This window comes from Paroedura picta, chromosome 1 (assembly GCF_049243985.1).
Source record: "Paroedura picta isolate Pp20150507F chromosome 1, Ppicta_v3.0, whole genome shotgun sequence".
Taxonomy (NCBI): Eukaryota; Metazoa; Chordata; class Lepidosauria; order Squamata; family Gekkonidae; genus Paroedura; species Paroedura picta.
The window spans coordinates 131519718-131536094 of record NC_135369.1 but is presented as its reverse complement, the minus strand read 5'-3'; positions in this window follow the sequence as shown (position 1 = coordinate 131536094).

Below are 16377 nucleotides of genomic sequence, written 5' to 3'. Positions count from 1 at the left end.
ATCCACTCTAGGATATTGCAGGATAAAGGTAGGGTCACTCTGAATCAATCATGCTTGTTGCAGAGGGAAATTTTAAATTGGCCAAAATCAAAATGGAAATCACATTAAGTGGAGATGGCAGAGACTGAATCGACCTGGCATTGGAATAAAAGCTCCGTGCAGATTCAGCCCTGGTGTGTTCTGAGATGTCATTTCTGTGTTTCATGCTTTACTTACTCCTACCATGTGGATATTCCAGGACCATACTGTGGTAATAATTGCTGATAAATGCAAGTGACATATGGACATAAATGCAAGTGACTTTTGGACATATAGATGATACAGCCATCTTGGGCTTCTTATGGCTATGATGTGCAGCAATGTGTAGAACGGCAATTCATCTAGAGATGAATTCAGTTCCTTGCATGGCACCCAAAAATGAAATACCATAGTGCCATAAATCAGTGTCACCAATACTGTATACCATCAGAGAGAGACCACTCTTCAGAGGTGCATGGAAGAAGGAATCAAGTTTTCTTTAGAAAAGAACAATTACCATATATTGTTCCCCAGTACATGCTAAGCGTACAGGAGATGTGGGTTATTACCTTTTAAATCTGTCACAGATGAAACCATCATCTCCCACAACCCTCTACATGTTCTGAGATGAGATGGCTTCTTTATTTATCACAGTGTTTTATTATTCCAGCTTTACTAGCATGCTGTTGATGTTCTCTTCAGTGGCTCTCTGGGCATCTCGCTTTGGAGGTTCTCCCTCCCCCTTACGTCAAATTAGTATGCTCCTGGTGCTGCTTCACTTGAACATAGCCTTTTGTTCTTTCTCAGCAAATTCCTTGTCTAACACTAATCTCCACTGCCCTTCATTTGCTAGCTACTAGTCCCAGTTAATTAAAAAACAACAATCTAGTTTTGCCTGGATTCATTTGTCTTTGATTATTTCTGAAATGTCACAGATTCACAAAAAATACAGCAAGCTAAGTTTTAAACACGGCTGGCATGTGGCTACAATAAATAAATTGTGGGCACTGTGGTAACACAAAAGTGATAGTGCCCTTTGATTAGCATCTGAGCCAGGAATCTGAGCCTACATACATGAATCAGTCAGATACACAGCTGGTTCTGTAGCTGGACATGCTAGTTCTTGCCCTAGTTCATGTACCACATATCTTTGGGCATATTAAAGAAGCTCTCTGCTCTTAGTCCTTGATGAAATCTTTAAAAATATCTGAAAACCTCCTTGACTATCCAATCCATGTGCTAATAGGAAGGGTGCAGGCCAGCATTCTCAATGATAGCTCTGTAATCGTGATGATCTCTCCCTCTTGGAGATGTGCCAGCATCTAAGCTGGAATATCATTTGGAAGTAGCATAAAACTTTTCTGTTTAAGCTGACTATAGGAGTCTATTCAATCATTTAGAAATAACATGAGATTGGTTTTGTACCACTACGCTACTTTAGAATGCACATGGGAAAGATAATACAGAACAATGAACTGCAATGTCAAGGGGGAAAAAACACCTTCCTCCACATTAAAACCTGCTTGATGAGTTTTTGTTGGGACTTTTAGATTTTGGTTGGTCCCGAGTCCCTCCAGAGAAATATTGCTGCGGAGTAACAGATTCAGACTCTTAACACTTTGAAGTTTAAAAGGAAATACACTTTACTGGAAAGATTATACATGACAATATATTATATTAATTTGCTTCAGTCTCCTTTCTGCAGCATAGTACAAAAGTTTAAAGAGTAGTTACAAAAGCAACACATTGCAAGCCTCCTGGGGCTTGGCTGCAAGTAGACTACATACCTGCACATTAGCAGATGGAGAGAGCTGAGCCTAAATGGAGGATTGCACCCTCCACGCTAACAGGAGAGCTTCTCCTCTTGAAGAAAGAGGAAGTGAGTGTTACTCCCACTTAAACCAAAGGATCTCTCAAGCACATGGAGTGGAATTTCCCAAGAATGTGGCTTCAGGTCCCTTCAATCTCACCACTGCCCACTCAGTGTCACTAGTGAGCACTCAGGTACAGCTTAGCAGGCTAACAACTTTACACCAACAACCCTTCAGAGTTGACTTCTGCAAATTATTTGCTGATTGCAATTCCAACAGATTTTGGGGCACATCATGGACTTTTTTAATGGAGGGGAACATTCAAAATATCTGGACCAACATTGTATTGAAACAAGTAATTGAAAAAGACTGTACAGTGTAATTTTAGTGCTTGAATCATTGCTTAATGGTCATGATTAAGCTAGAACTACATATCCCTTAAAATATTTGTTCTACTATCGTGTTCTTGACCTAGCAGAGGCTGAAAGTCCAGGTGCAGAGAAACGACCCTCTCCTGTAATAATCAAGAACTAGCTCCCTTATCCGTAAAGATCTGTATAGGTGCCTCTTCCTTGTGGCATAGGATAATGTGTGTCAAAGGCCCTGAGCTACAAAGTGTGCACTTCTCTTCCTGGCCCAGGCTTCAGCTCTGGCCCACTGCCATCTCCATTCCTGAGGCCCCGGAGCAGAGTCTGTTAGAGGGGGGGGGTGACGGGTCCTCTCGGGAGCTTCCTTGTCTGCTGGCTCTAAAGAAACTTGAACAGGAGCCTGTTGTTGGAGAGGAGGCACAGAACCTTGTCCAGGAGCTTTCATGCACACAGCCTTAGGAAACCACAGGAAACTCTCCTTCTGAAGGTATGCTGTGCTTGAACTAACATCCCTTCCTCCAAATAGAAAATAACCACCCAAAGAGGTAACATCCAAAATTATTCTTTCCGATAAGTATTTAAAGAATATACTTGGAAATATCTTAATATCAAAAGGAATATCTTAACTGTTCTGCAAGTCAGGGGTGTAATCAATAGCATATGTTACTTAATCTACATTTGTTTTCACATCTGCTCTACTGCTAATGAATACAAACATGTAAAAAAGACTACACAGTCACATTAGTTCTCTGCATAATAACACAATATTTATGGAAGCAAACTCTAACTGTAGCACAGCAAATACTTGTGGAATTTTTAAACTGGAAATAGTTAAATCTGTGATGGCCATGATACTCACATCCCTATCTAAAGGAATAATACCAGGTGGTTTAATTGATTTAATTAATAACATATTGGTAGCCTACCTTTAAAAAAATCAGGTTAGGGTACATGAGCTATCCCCATTTAAGTATCAGAGAAACATTGTAAGAGAGATGGGGTTGGGGTTGTCGCTCTGTACAAGAGGCTCTTCTTGGCATGCAGAAGGTCCAGCTTCGAGACCCAGCATCTCCAGCTAAAAAGGACTGGGCCACGTGAAAGGCCTCTACCTAAAACCTTGGGGAGCCACTGGTGATATAAGTAGACAATACTGAGCTTGATGGACCAAGGATCTGAGTATAAGGCAGCTTCGTGTACATGTTCTGATTGAGACTTAATGGTGTATTCAAAGTCACCAGCAACACCATATTAAACAGTTTCTTGCTACTTTCAATTATCAGACTCACTTGTTTGTTTAAATTCATAATGGCTTTGTTTTTAAGCACTGTATGGCAGAAATTTTATAAGAACAGTTTTGGGAACATGCAGATGGTGGCTGAGCTATCCAGATCTGTGATCACTGGTCTTTAGTTCTCCTTTTCATCAGTCAGATGGCTGAAGGTCGTTTATAAATTGAAGCTAAAAGCTGCATTCCTTAGGGCAGTGGTGGGGCGGTGAGGAGGGCGCCATGCGCGGCCACTAATGAGCATGCATGGCACTTCTGCGCATGTGTGGCACTTCCGCGCATGTACAAAACTGCCATGCATGCACGGAAATGCCGTGCATGCATGTTTGTGGCCGTGCACGGCGCAAATGCACATGCCCATACCTGCCACACATGCGCGTTGCGCATGCACAGACCTGCTTCCCACTCCCCCCTCCCACAAAATGAAGCTTGCCAGGCCGCAAGCTAATCAGACGCTTTTGCGGCCGATTTGCTTGCGGCCTGGGAAGTTTCTTACTGCGGGGGGGCGGGGGGGGGGGAAACTGCGGCCTGGTGCCGGGGCTGCTGCAGCCCAGTGGTTGGGGACCACCGTCTTAGGGGAAAGCTTTGCTCTGGTCATGTCCAGGTTAGATTACTGACATATACTCCATGTTGGGCTGCCTTTGATAACTTGTCAAAACCTTCAACTATTCCATTGACAATAATCCTGTTACCATGTGCTTCATCGAAGTGTGTAGAGTTAGGGCCAAGAAGGTTCTTGCCTCCCTCTTCTCCACAAACAGAAAGAGATCTAGAGAACATTCTCAGCTGACTGGTTTGAAATTTATTATTATTTTTTGGTAATAGTTCCACAGGGCCTGTAAAACAGAGCTCTTCTGCCAGGCCTTTGGTTGAGGCCAGGTCTCTTACGATCACTGGGCCCACCTCAGGCAACATTATGTCATCAGGGGACCATCGTGATGACTGTGTGGAGGACTACAGGGGTTTTTTTTGCCATCTGAGGTTTTTGGTCTTTAAGATTGTGGTTTTCCGGGGTTTTATTTGGTTTTATCCTGTAATCCACCTTAAGTCTAAGGAGGAAGGTAGACTAGAAATAAAATAAATAAGTATTTTTTTTAATTAAGAGCTTTAATATACAATCAAAAATAAAAAGTAAAAAAGGAAGGGAAATTATATAAAGAGGTTTCTGATCATATTTATGATTAATATCAAATTGAAGTCACAGTATGATCATTTGTTGTTAGTTGTGAAGTTGTATCTGGCCCATCGTGACCCGATGGATAATGATCCTCGAGGCCTTCCTCACCTCTAACATTCACTGGAGCCCATTTAAGCTCGCACCGGCTGCTTCAGTGACTCCATCCAGCCACCTCATTCTCTGTCATCCCCTTCTTCTTTTGCCCTCAATCGCTCCCAGCATTAGGCTCCTCTCCAGGGAGTCCTTCCTTCTCATGAGATGGCCAAAATATTTGAGTTTCATCTTCAGGATCAGTTCTTCTAAAGAGCAGTCAGGGCTGATCTCCTCTAGGACTGACTGGTTTGTTCGCCTTGCAGTCCAAGGGACTCGCAAGAGTCTTCTCCAGCACCAGAGTTCAAAACCCTCAATTCTTTGATGCTCGGCCTTTCTTATGGTCCAACTTTCGCAGCCATACATTGCAATTGGGAAGACCATAGCCTTGACCAGACACTATTTTCTTGGCAGGGTGATGTCTCTGCTTTTTAGGATGTTGTCTAGATTTGCCATTGCTTTCCTCCCCATGAGCAAGCGTCTTTTAATTTCTTTGCTGCAGTCCCCATCTGCAGTGATCTTGGAGCCCAGGAAAATAAAATCTGTCACTACCTCCATTTCTTCCCCATCTATTTGCCATGAATTGAGAGGGGCGGATGCCATGATCTTTGTTTTCTTGATGCTGAGTTTCAAGCCAACTTTTGCACTCTTCTCCTTCACCTGCATCAAGAGAGTCTTTAGTTCCTCTTCATTTTCTGCCATTAGAGTGGTATCATCTGCATATCAGAGGTTGTTGATATTTCTCCCTGTAATCTTGATCCCAATTTGTGACTAATCTAACCCCGCCTTTCTCATGATGTGCTCTGCATACAAGTTAAATAGACATGGAGATAGTATGCAGCCTTGTCGAACTCCTTTCTGAATTTTGAACCAATCAGTGATTCCATGTCCGGTTCTCACTATTGCTTCTTGACCTTCATAGAGGTTTCTCAAGAGACAGATAAGATGCTCTGGTATTCCCATCTCTTTAAGAACTTGCCACAATTTGTTGTGCTCCACACAATCAAAGGCTTTAGCATAGTCAATGAAGCAGATGTTTTTCTGGAACTCCCTAGCTTTCTCCATGATCCAGCATATGTTGGCAATTTGATCTCTAGTTCCTCTTCCTCTTCAAAATCCTGCCTGTACTTCTGGAAGTTCTTGGTCCACATATTGCTGGAGCCTAGCTTGTAAGATTTTGAGCATAATTCTGCTAGCATGAGAAATGAGTGCAATGGTGCAGTAGTTTGAACATTCTTCGTCATTGCCCTTCTTTGGAATTGGAATGTAAGCTGACATTTTCCAATCCTGTAGCCATTGTTGAGTTTTCCAAATTTGCTGGCATATTGAGTGTACCACTTTTACTGCATCATCTTTTAAGATTTTGAATAGTTCAACTGGAATGTTGTCACCACCACTAACTTTATTGTTGCTCAGACTTCCTAAGGCCCATTTGACTTCATATTCCAGGATGTCTGGCTCCAGGTCAGTGACTACCCCATCGTGGTTATCAGGGATGTTAAGCTCCCTTTTGTATAGTTCTTATGTATAATATTGCCACCTTTTAAAAATCTCTTCTGCTTCTGTTAGGTCCCTACCATTTTGGTCTTTTATCATACCCATCTTTGCAAGAAACGTTCTCTTCATATCTCCAATTTTCTTGAAGAGATCTCTGGTCCTCCCTATTCTATTGTTTTATTCTATTTGTTTGCACTGTTCATTTAAGAAGGCATTCTTATCTCTTCTAGCTAATCTCTGAATTTCTGCATTCAATTTGGTGTATCTTTCTCTTTCTCCCTTGCCTTTCACTTCCCTTCTCTCCTCAGCTATTTGTAAAGCTTCCTCAGACAACCATTTAGCTTTCTTGCATTTCTTTTTCTTTGGGATGGTTTTAGTTGCTACCTCTTGTAAGTGTTGCGAACCTCCGTCCATAGTTCTTCAGGCACTCTGTTTATCAGATCTAATTCCTTAAATCTATTTGTCACCTCTACTGTATATTCATCAGGGATATGATTTAGTTCATACCTGAGTGGCCTAGTGCTTTCCCTACTTTCTTCAATTTAAGCCTAAATTATGCAACAAGCAGCTGATGATCTGAACCACAATCAACTCCTGGTCTTGTTTTTACTGACTGTATAGAATTTCTCCATATTTGGCTGCAGAGCACATAGTCAATCTGATTTCTGTGTTGACCATCTGGTGTTGTCCATGTGTAGAGTCGTCTCTTGGAAAAGAGTGTTTGCTATGACCATTGTATTCTCTTGAGAAAATTCTACCAGCCTGTGCCCTGCTTCATTTTGTACTCCAACGACAAACTTGCCTGTTATCCCGGTTATCTTTTGGCTTCCTACTTTAGCATTCCAATCCCCCAGGATGATCACATCATTTTTTTTGCATTGCTTCTAGAAGGTGTTGTAGGGCTTCATAGAACTGATCAATTTCATCCTCTTCAGCAGCAGTGGTTGGGGCATAGACCTGGATTACTGTGATGTTGAATGGATTCAAACTGAGATCATTCTGTCATTTTGGGGATTGTATCCCAATACTGCTTTTCCTACTCTTTTATTGATTATGAAGGCTACTCCATTTCTTCTGAGATTCTTGCCCACAGTAGTATACCTGATGGTCATCTGGATTAAATTCACACATTCCTGTCCATTTTAGTACACTGATTCCTAAAATGTCGATGTTCAGCCTTGTCATCTCTTGTTTGACCATGTCCAGCTTGCCTTGATTCATGGATCTGATGTTCCAGGTTTCTATGGAATAAAAGTCTTTACAGCATCGGACTGTCTTTTCGCCACCAGTTCCCTCCACAACTGAGCGTCCTTTCAGCTTTGGCCCAGTCGCTTCATTCATTCTGGTACTACTCATACTGGCCGTCTGCTCATTCCCAGTAGCGTATTGGACACCTTCCAACCTGAGGGAATCATCTTCTGGCGTCATATCGTTTTGCTTTTTGGAATTGTCCATAGAGTTTTCATGGCAAAGATACTGGAGTGGTTTGCCATTTCCTTCTCCAGTGTCATAGCTCTCTGCTATCACCTATCCGTCTTGGGTGGCCCTGCACGGCATAGCTCATAGCTTCACTGAGCTACGCAAGCCCCTTCGCCACAGCAAGGTAGCAATCCATGAAGGGGAGTATGAAAAAATATATATTTAAAAGCATTTTCCTATGCTTTCATATTTTCCTCCTTTTAATCAAAACCATAAATCATAGTTTCATTTTGTTCAAATCACAGAGAAAGTCTATAAAAGGTTTCCAACCAATAACAAATTCTAAAGTTATTTTTCTTTAATTAAAATATTGAAATTAAAACAGTAGAGGCTGGCTTTTTCCTGGATGAGGGCCAATCAGGTAGTGGATAGCTTGTTTGTTTGGGATTTGTAAGGTTTACTGATAAGACCTCAGTTCATCAATCATTTTGGAAATGATTTTAAAAATGCAGTCATAGACTGTTGCAAGATAAAAACCTCCTTACCCTGCTCTAACTGAAGTGGCAAAAGTCTTCTGTTTCTTGCAGCCCAGAGGGAAAACCAGGTATCATAGGTGTGCGTGGTTTATCTCTTGATTTCCCTCTTAGAGAGGGAAATAAATTCAATTAGGAGGATCCCCTGGCTGTTACTTAAGTCCATGTTGTTCTTCAGCCAAAGCAAAAGCAGTCAGCCAACCTTAGCTTTTACAGTTCCATAGGGCCTGCAAAACATAGCTCTTCCACCAGGTTTTGTGGTGAGGCCAGGACAAACAAGACTGGGACCTCTCACTGAAGTAATCTGGCTCCCCTTGGGAAGATCATCCACAGGCAAGGTATCAGAAGGTTTGTTAAACTGCGGGGGGGGGGGGGATTTTTTTTTTGCCAGGTTTTAATTATTGTTTTACAGGGTTTTATTGTTTGAGATTTTGTTAACTGCCACAAGCCAATGAAACATGAATAAAAATAAATAAATAATGGTCATACTGGAATTCTGGCAGGTATGAAATTTCATAGTAAAGAAGGGCTTGGCAGGGCCACAAGCTCACTGTTGAAATAGCTATGTGTTCCGGTCTACAACAAATCTCACAAGATCTTCTATAACAGTTCTGCAAGTTCTGTTGACATTTTGCGGTGGGGTGGTAGGAAGCACTACAAAATGGCCACCACAGGAGGTGAAGCCAAGCACGCATAAACAAAGAAGAGGAAGTGGGATGAGGAACATAAGCATGCATACACATACAAACACAAAGTGAAAATTGAGAAAAGGGAGGATAAAACACACACGTTGCCAACTTCCTAGTGGGATCTGGAGATCTCCTGCTTTTATAACTTACTAGTAGAAAAGCCATCATACTGGAAAATTCAATGGGCACTAGCCTCCCCTCATGCCGGACTGGCCAGCAAAGGCCTGGCAAGGATGCGGCGAGGGCTGCTTGGGGCGGGGGTGAGTGCTGGCTGGGGCTCCCTCCCTTCTTCCCCTCCCACCAGGCCTGCAGTCACAGGCCCTCCACCCTCCCTCCCAGCTCCTGCTGGCTTACCACAGGCTGGCACTTCTTCCAGATGGAAAAAGTTGGAGGGGGATGTGGCCAGGGGTGGGACATCCTTCCTGATTGGCCACTCATTGGATGAACAGCCAATCAGGGATGGGACAGCTGGGACATCCTAACTGATTGACAATCAGGCAATGAGTTCCAACTCCTCCACCACCCCCTTACTGTTTTATTTCTATGTTCAGATGTTCAGATCCAGATGTTTGGACTACAGAGATCTGTTCTCCTGAAGAAAATGGGTGCTTTGGGGTGGGGGTAGACTCGATGATATTGTACCATGCTGAGGTCCCCCACAAACCTCACCCTCTCCAGGCTCCATTCCCAAAATCTTCAGTTATTTCCCAGCCCAGAGTTGGCAACCTTACAGAAGAGAGCACCAATGAGGGGAAAGAGTGCTTTCCTGCTTCCTGTCTCCCTCAGCTTACAGCTGTTCTGCTGGTCCTGTTGACAGAATTCAGGATCCTTCCCCAGTAAGTCATGAAAAGTCCTTTGTTTGCGTGAAGGTAGCTAGTTGCTTATTTAGCTTTCACAATGGTCCTGCATACTTTCCTAAAGCACACGATGGGTCCCCCTGCAGGCTCAACTTTGGAAAACCCTGTTCTATATGGAATAAATTTCCATAAACATCTTAATGAAAACTGCTACAGTTCCCCCCCCCCCCACCTCTGGAACTGGGAAAAGAAAGATTTGTGGGAGTGTAGAGACTACATTGGAGTAGAATGCCATAGAGTTCACCTCCAAAGCTGCCATTTTCTCCAGCGGAACAGACCTCTGTAGTCTGAAATGGGTTGTAATTCCAGTAGATCTTCACCCCCCACCTGGACGTTGGCAGCTCTAATCTCTAGTTTGCTCTCTGCCAAGGATAATATTCCCAGCTTGACTTGATCATTCCTCCTACACATGCTAACCACAAGAAATAAAAGGTTATTTGAGAACAATTACACAAGAACTCTCCTGTGGTGAAAAAGTGTTTTTGTTTACATATAATTTGCATAATATTTATTTACCAAATTTTATTTTTATTAATTTATCTTGGGATTTCTATTCCACCCTGTCTTTGGACACTTACCTGTATTAAGAAATGGTGATAAATGCTGACAGTTCTGTTTTATTTAACTATCTTTCTTGTTAGTTTATTGAGACCTTGTGCTTTGTTGCCTTTTTTTCTGTCTATACAGATCTGAACTGCTAGCTCCCAGTCATGATACTGTGTATTTGTTAAATTTCTAGATGTTAATTTTAGAAATATATTATGCAATACATGTTCAACACCACACTTTAAACAGAAAGTCATGACAAATGGTGCATACTATATAGACTTAATCTTCCTGTAAAGGAGGTTGGATTATGAAATGAAACCTCAGAGGTGGTAATGAGATTTTAGATTTCAAAAAAATCAGGAAGTGGAACCATCCCATCTGTCCTGGTTTTGTTAGGCTTGGCCATGGCTATCAGGTTGCTTTAAACACTGTATTTGCTTAAAGTAACTGGATAGCCATGGCTAAGGGAATGAGACTTTGTCACATAAAGGCACTTCATCTCATCAGTCACACATACTGCCAGAACCAATATGTCTGCCTCAAGAGACAGGCAAAATATAAAAGAACAGAAAGAGCATGGGAAGATCTCAGTTGAAAATAGGGAGGCAGGAGCTACCAAGACTTGACAGCTCTTGCAACTCATTATTCAGTTAGAATTTAAGGAAGAAGTTGGACATGAGGCACTATGTATCTGAATTAAATCCTCTATAACATATGATAAATGTGAACTGCTTACAGATAATTATGAGTTCAGGCATGACACCTTGCCACAACATCTTTCTAAATATTTCCCATAGTTACCTCACTTGGCTGATTCAAGCAGAACTGGATGCTGTTTTCTCAGCCAAATGCCTGGTGGAAGAGCTCTATAGAAGTTCCAGCAGGGTCCTCAACTCTCCTGGGAGCTCATTTCACCAGGAAGGGGTCAGGGCTGAAAATGTTATATGAGATTTGTGCAACAATTAATAACAGGGAAATATTGTATGCAACACAGTCTTAATTGAACTACTGGATCACACCCAACTGGTCCTTGAAATCAGAATGGTGATCTTTTTAGCTTTCTTCTAATCACTCCCCTCCCCATTATAACATGCACAATTGAGTTACCCCTTAGTGCTCTACTTAGAGTGGATACATGCAGCATATACGTGATTGCTGCCCATTGAGAGAATGTAGATTTATTTAAATAGGAAGCTTTGATTGATTGGTCCCAAATCCTGGTAGACTCTTGATTCGCAAGGCTGTATATTACGGACTTGTTCTGAAATGCATAATGCAATATTGCACACAACATTCTTTATGGTCATCTTTGCTCTAAATGTGGATTTTTCATTGGTATGTTTTGTTAGCCACTTTGAGTAAATTGGTTATTTTAGAAAGATGAGGAAAAAAAGCTAGCCTCTTCTTAAATTCTTCTCCCACCGTTCATGAATTCATTAAAGGCATGCCATCTCAATGAGAGATCAAAAAGTCACTAGCCCCCATCAAAGATATAAGCACTGCTATTTTTCCGTGCCTTTTGAAAAGGGGCTGTGGCAGCCATGTTACAGTTCCTAATTTTGAAGGAATAACCACAGGTAGAGAAAAATAATGGCTTGCAGCCCAGTCCTGAGCATGTGTTCGTGAAATTAGAGTTGGACATTGTATGTAAAATACCATCAATTATGGTGACTCCAGCAAGGGGCTATCAAAGCAAGCAAGAAGAAGTGGTTTGCTCCTGCCATCCTCTGCAGAGTCTTCCTTGGTGGACTCCCTTCCAAGTACTGATCCTACTTAGCTTCAAAAATCTGATCAATCAAGCTATACCATGTCATCTTCCCTCCCATTCAGTGGGCACTACTTAAAAGTAAGTCTGTATAGGAATGAAAGCTTATTATAGTTGCATGTTTGATGTCTATTTTTAATAATAATAATTTTAAAAATGGTTGCAAGTCATTTTACTGGTCAGACTGGTGAAATGGCTGCCAGCCAATTTTAGCTTAACAGCTGAAAGGTGAACCCACCCCACTGTTAGTCTGAAATGACTGCAAGCCATTTCATCAATACTTTACTATTGAATATTGAGTTCAGTAAGGCATGGAGTTACTCATGTGCCAAAACATCAGCTTTTATTGATCACACACAACTGAACTGAATTTTAAATGGTATTTTTTTATTGCTGTGAACCACCCTGAGTCAGCTGGCTAGGAAAGGCAGTATATAAATTCAATAAAACATTTAAAAATAGGAGTTAAACTGATGGGTTTATTGGTTCGCAGCCATTTCAGCCTAACAGCTAATGGGTGCACCCACCCCACTGTTAGACTGAAATGACTGTAAGCCATTTAATCCATCTGTTAAGCAGCTGAAAGCAAAAGTGGCCAGTTAAATGGCTGCCAGCCATTTAACTCTTCCTGGGTGATCACCCCCTTTCTTCCAGCTGAAACAAACTTTGGCCAGGAGAAAGGGGGACCTGAAATGGCCACTCCAGACTGGGGCATTTTTGGCTTGGTTTGGTTGGAGTTTATTTCTGGACTGCCCCAAACTGATTTTTTTTTTTTAGATCTATGCCCCTCACTAGGCAAAACCACTGGATTGAGAAAAAAGAAAAGAATTTCAATGGGGATAAATATAAAGCCCTACATATAGGTGCAAAATAAATCAAAGAATATAGCAAAGAACATGTCTGGCTTGGCACTAATTCATGTGAGAAGGCACTGGGAATGTTAGTTGACCCCAGTCTGGATATGAGCCAGCAGTGCAGTGCAGCTGCTTCAAAAGCTAATGGAATTTTAGGCTGCATTAATGGAAGTATAGCATTCAGATCATGGGAAATATTAGTTTCATTGCATTCCACACAGGCTAAGCCTTGTCTGGAATGCTGTGTCCAGAAGGATGTTGACAAACTTCAGCATGTTCAGAAGAGGGCAACCAAGGTGGCCTGGAAACCAACCCTTACAAGGAACGGCTGAAAGTGCTGGGCATGATTAGCCTGGAAAAGAGAAGACTAAAGGGAGACATAATCACTGCCTTAAGTATCTGAAGAGCTGTCATGCAGAAGCTAAAGCAAGCTTGCTTTTTTCTTTCTCTGGACGACAAGACTAGAGATATTGGGTAGAAACAGATTTGGGCTATTAGAAGACGGAAAGCACCATGAGAACAGTTTAAGTTTTCCAGGTATATCTGGCTGTTTTTTCCTGCTCATGAATTCCAGATGATGTGGATTCATTAGAAGCAGGGGGAGTGTTGAGACTAGTAAAGTATTTAATTGTCTTTGTGAATGTGATCCCAGGAGTCTTTAATGCAAATTTTAAATATGCCATAAACTGGCCCATATCTATAACATAAGTATAAGAATACTGACATATTTTACATGGTGGTTGAAGGATCACTGCAAAAGATTGTATGATGTACTCTGATCATTCTAAAGCACTACATAAATACAGGAAGTATGTTGTTATTATTAATACCACTGTTCTGAAGTAGAGGATTCTTACCACATTGCAAGGCCTTGGAATTCTGATTCTCTCTGTTGAAGAAAGCCATCTTTTTTGTTTCTCTTGCAGCATGCTTTTAGCAACATTAGAAAATAATGCAGCCTTCTTTTTGCTTAACACCATGCAGGTTTAATGCATGAAAAGGGTAGATACAGTTATTATTTATTTTTAGTCAAGCTCAGAATGGGGATTAAGCTATGACATGCTGCTCAAAAAACACCTCTTGCTTGCATGTTTCCATGGAATATAAGGATTTTTAGAGTTCTAAATTACAATTTTCTTCTGATTCAACAAGGACCTTGTAGCATGTGAATGTGGTTTAATGTAACCTTTATATCTTCAGATTGTTTCTTCTTTCCTTTGAATCATACCTTTTCACACTTCCTGTCCCGTGTGAACAAAAAAGATGAGGTATCAGATAACATTTTGTGGCCTGATAGTTAGGTTAAGCTGAATACAAAAATTAATAGACATACTCCTAGCACATGCAAAAGCTTAAAATACGTAGCTCGTGTTTCAAAAATGCAACAAGTGGATCTAAGTTCATGCCTAGCAAAATAAATACCAATAATACATGTTTCTTCCGGGACAATTTAGATATAAAGGTTGCTTAAACTCTTCCAGACTAAAGAGAAATTATTGCAAATGTGATGTGTAAACCACAGGACCAACCCACTGTCTAGCATTGCAGTCTAAACCACTGTCTAGAATTGTCAGCACTGCAGACACAGAAGAGGTATGCACAACTCCTTTGAGGTGGCTGTAGATACTTCCTCTTACATGTAGACATCGTGCAAAGCAGTGGTCATGATGGGAAAACATGTTTTTGCAAGTCATTTTGTTGGGCTGTAAGGATATATCTTTTCATCCAGATACCCAGTACTGATATCTAGCATTGATAGAATAAACTCAGCAAGGCTGGATTTACCAATAGGCTAAATAGGCTGAAACCTAGGGCCTCAAAATCCAGGGGGCCTCCAGCCAAGGTTTATAATATGTTCTTACACATGTTGTCATAATGCACTGCTCCAAACAACCCTTCAGCAATTTTCCTTGCATTCCATTTCAGAATATTAAACAGTTTAGGATTAGGCCCTAGGGAGCAAAAAGCTGCATGGCCTGTTGGTAAAGTTGGTAAAGTAGCTGCAAGAGCAAACACAGTTTACCAAATGAGAGATGTTTAACTTTCCTTGAGCTAAAAGACTACTCAGAAGAAAGCATGGCTGATTGCACTACTGAGCTTGAATTTGACTTTAGAAAATGCCGACAGCAGCCTTATGACGACGCCACATGCAGGGCTGGTAGGTACAGCAGTAGGCAGCAAAAAAATATTGGAAAAATACATTTGAAGACTTATTCCATTTACTGGTCACTCTTTAAATTTGGTGGCCATTTCGCTGTTGATTGTTTGCTTGTTGCAGTGAACTGTTTTGGCTGGCAGGATGGTACTTTGGCCAAATAAGACATGACTCGTTTGGTTGGCATTAACATGGCCACAGCTTTTAATCATTTCTCCACTGGAGGGTTGGCCCGGCACGAGAAAGGGAGCCCACAACCCCACAGTTGTCTGGCTGCACTATGCCTGGAGTCCAGGGGTATCCTGGGACCCGCCTCTTTCCCAGCTGGGAAAGCGGGCCCCTTCAGACCTGAAGTCTCCACCGTGGGAAGCAACCTGATGGGGATCTCATTTGGCTACCCCAGCCACCTGGCTACGAGCCCCTGACCTCCCAGCCAGGCCAACTGTGCTCGTTCCCAGCTGGTCTCTTAATGAGTCCACCAAACCTCAGTGAGGTTTAGCTATTGTATGACCTTATACTCTGTCAAGAGATTCCTTAATAAGCTGAAGTTGGTCCTTAAATATAAAAAACGTTCCTTGAAAAAGCTGTAGGTGAAACACGTTGGGACTTGTGTGAAATAAGAATAAAAGAATTACTGAAACTGAAGAGAGACGACTCTATATAAGTCCAATTTGGATATTTTATTGCCATATTGGTTTTTCAGTGTGTCTGTATCATTCTAGAACTGTTGATGGAAGCATACTCAGAAGATGTTGACCTGACACTTACTGATCAACTTTTGCACTTTCATATGTGAGATAAAGCTATAGGCCTACTGTCTCATATAGACCTTTATCAAATTATATACAAGGAAAAATTCAGATGGCCTTCCCTAGTGTAGAAACAATCTTGTGGCTATTTCTCAGTTTAATGGTCACTTACTGCTTGGGAAAGAGCTTTTTGAAGACTCAAAGGAATTATTATTATTAAATTTATTACCCACCACTCCCGGCAAGCTGGCTCATGGGTTAAAGGTAAAGGTAAAGGTATCCCCTGTGCAAGCACCGGGTCATGTCTGACCCTTGGGGTGATGCCCTCTAGCCTTTTCTTGGCAGACTCAATATCGGGTGAGCTTCAGACAGCATGTCAGCTGCTTTACCACTCTGCGCCACAAGAGGCTCTGGCTCATGGGTTACAACAGTGCAATACCATAAAAATCCCCAATTAAAACCCCATTAAAATCCCCATTATAAAATTTTAAAAGACACAGCACAAGATGGTGGTAAACAGTAGCCCTTCCAACATGGAAGGGCTACTGGCCATGTCCATGA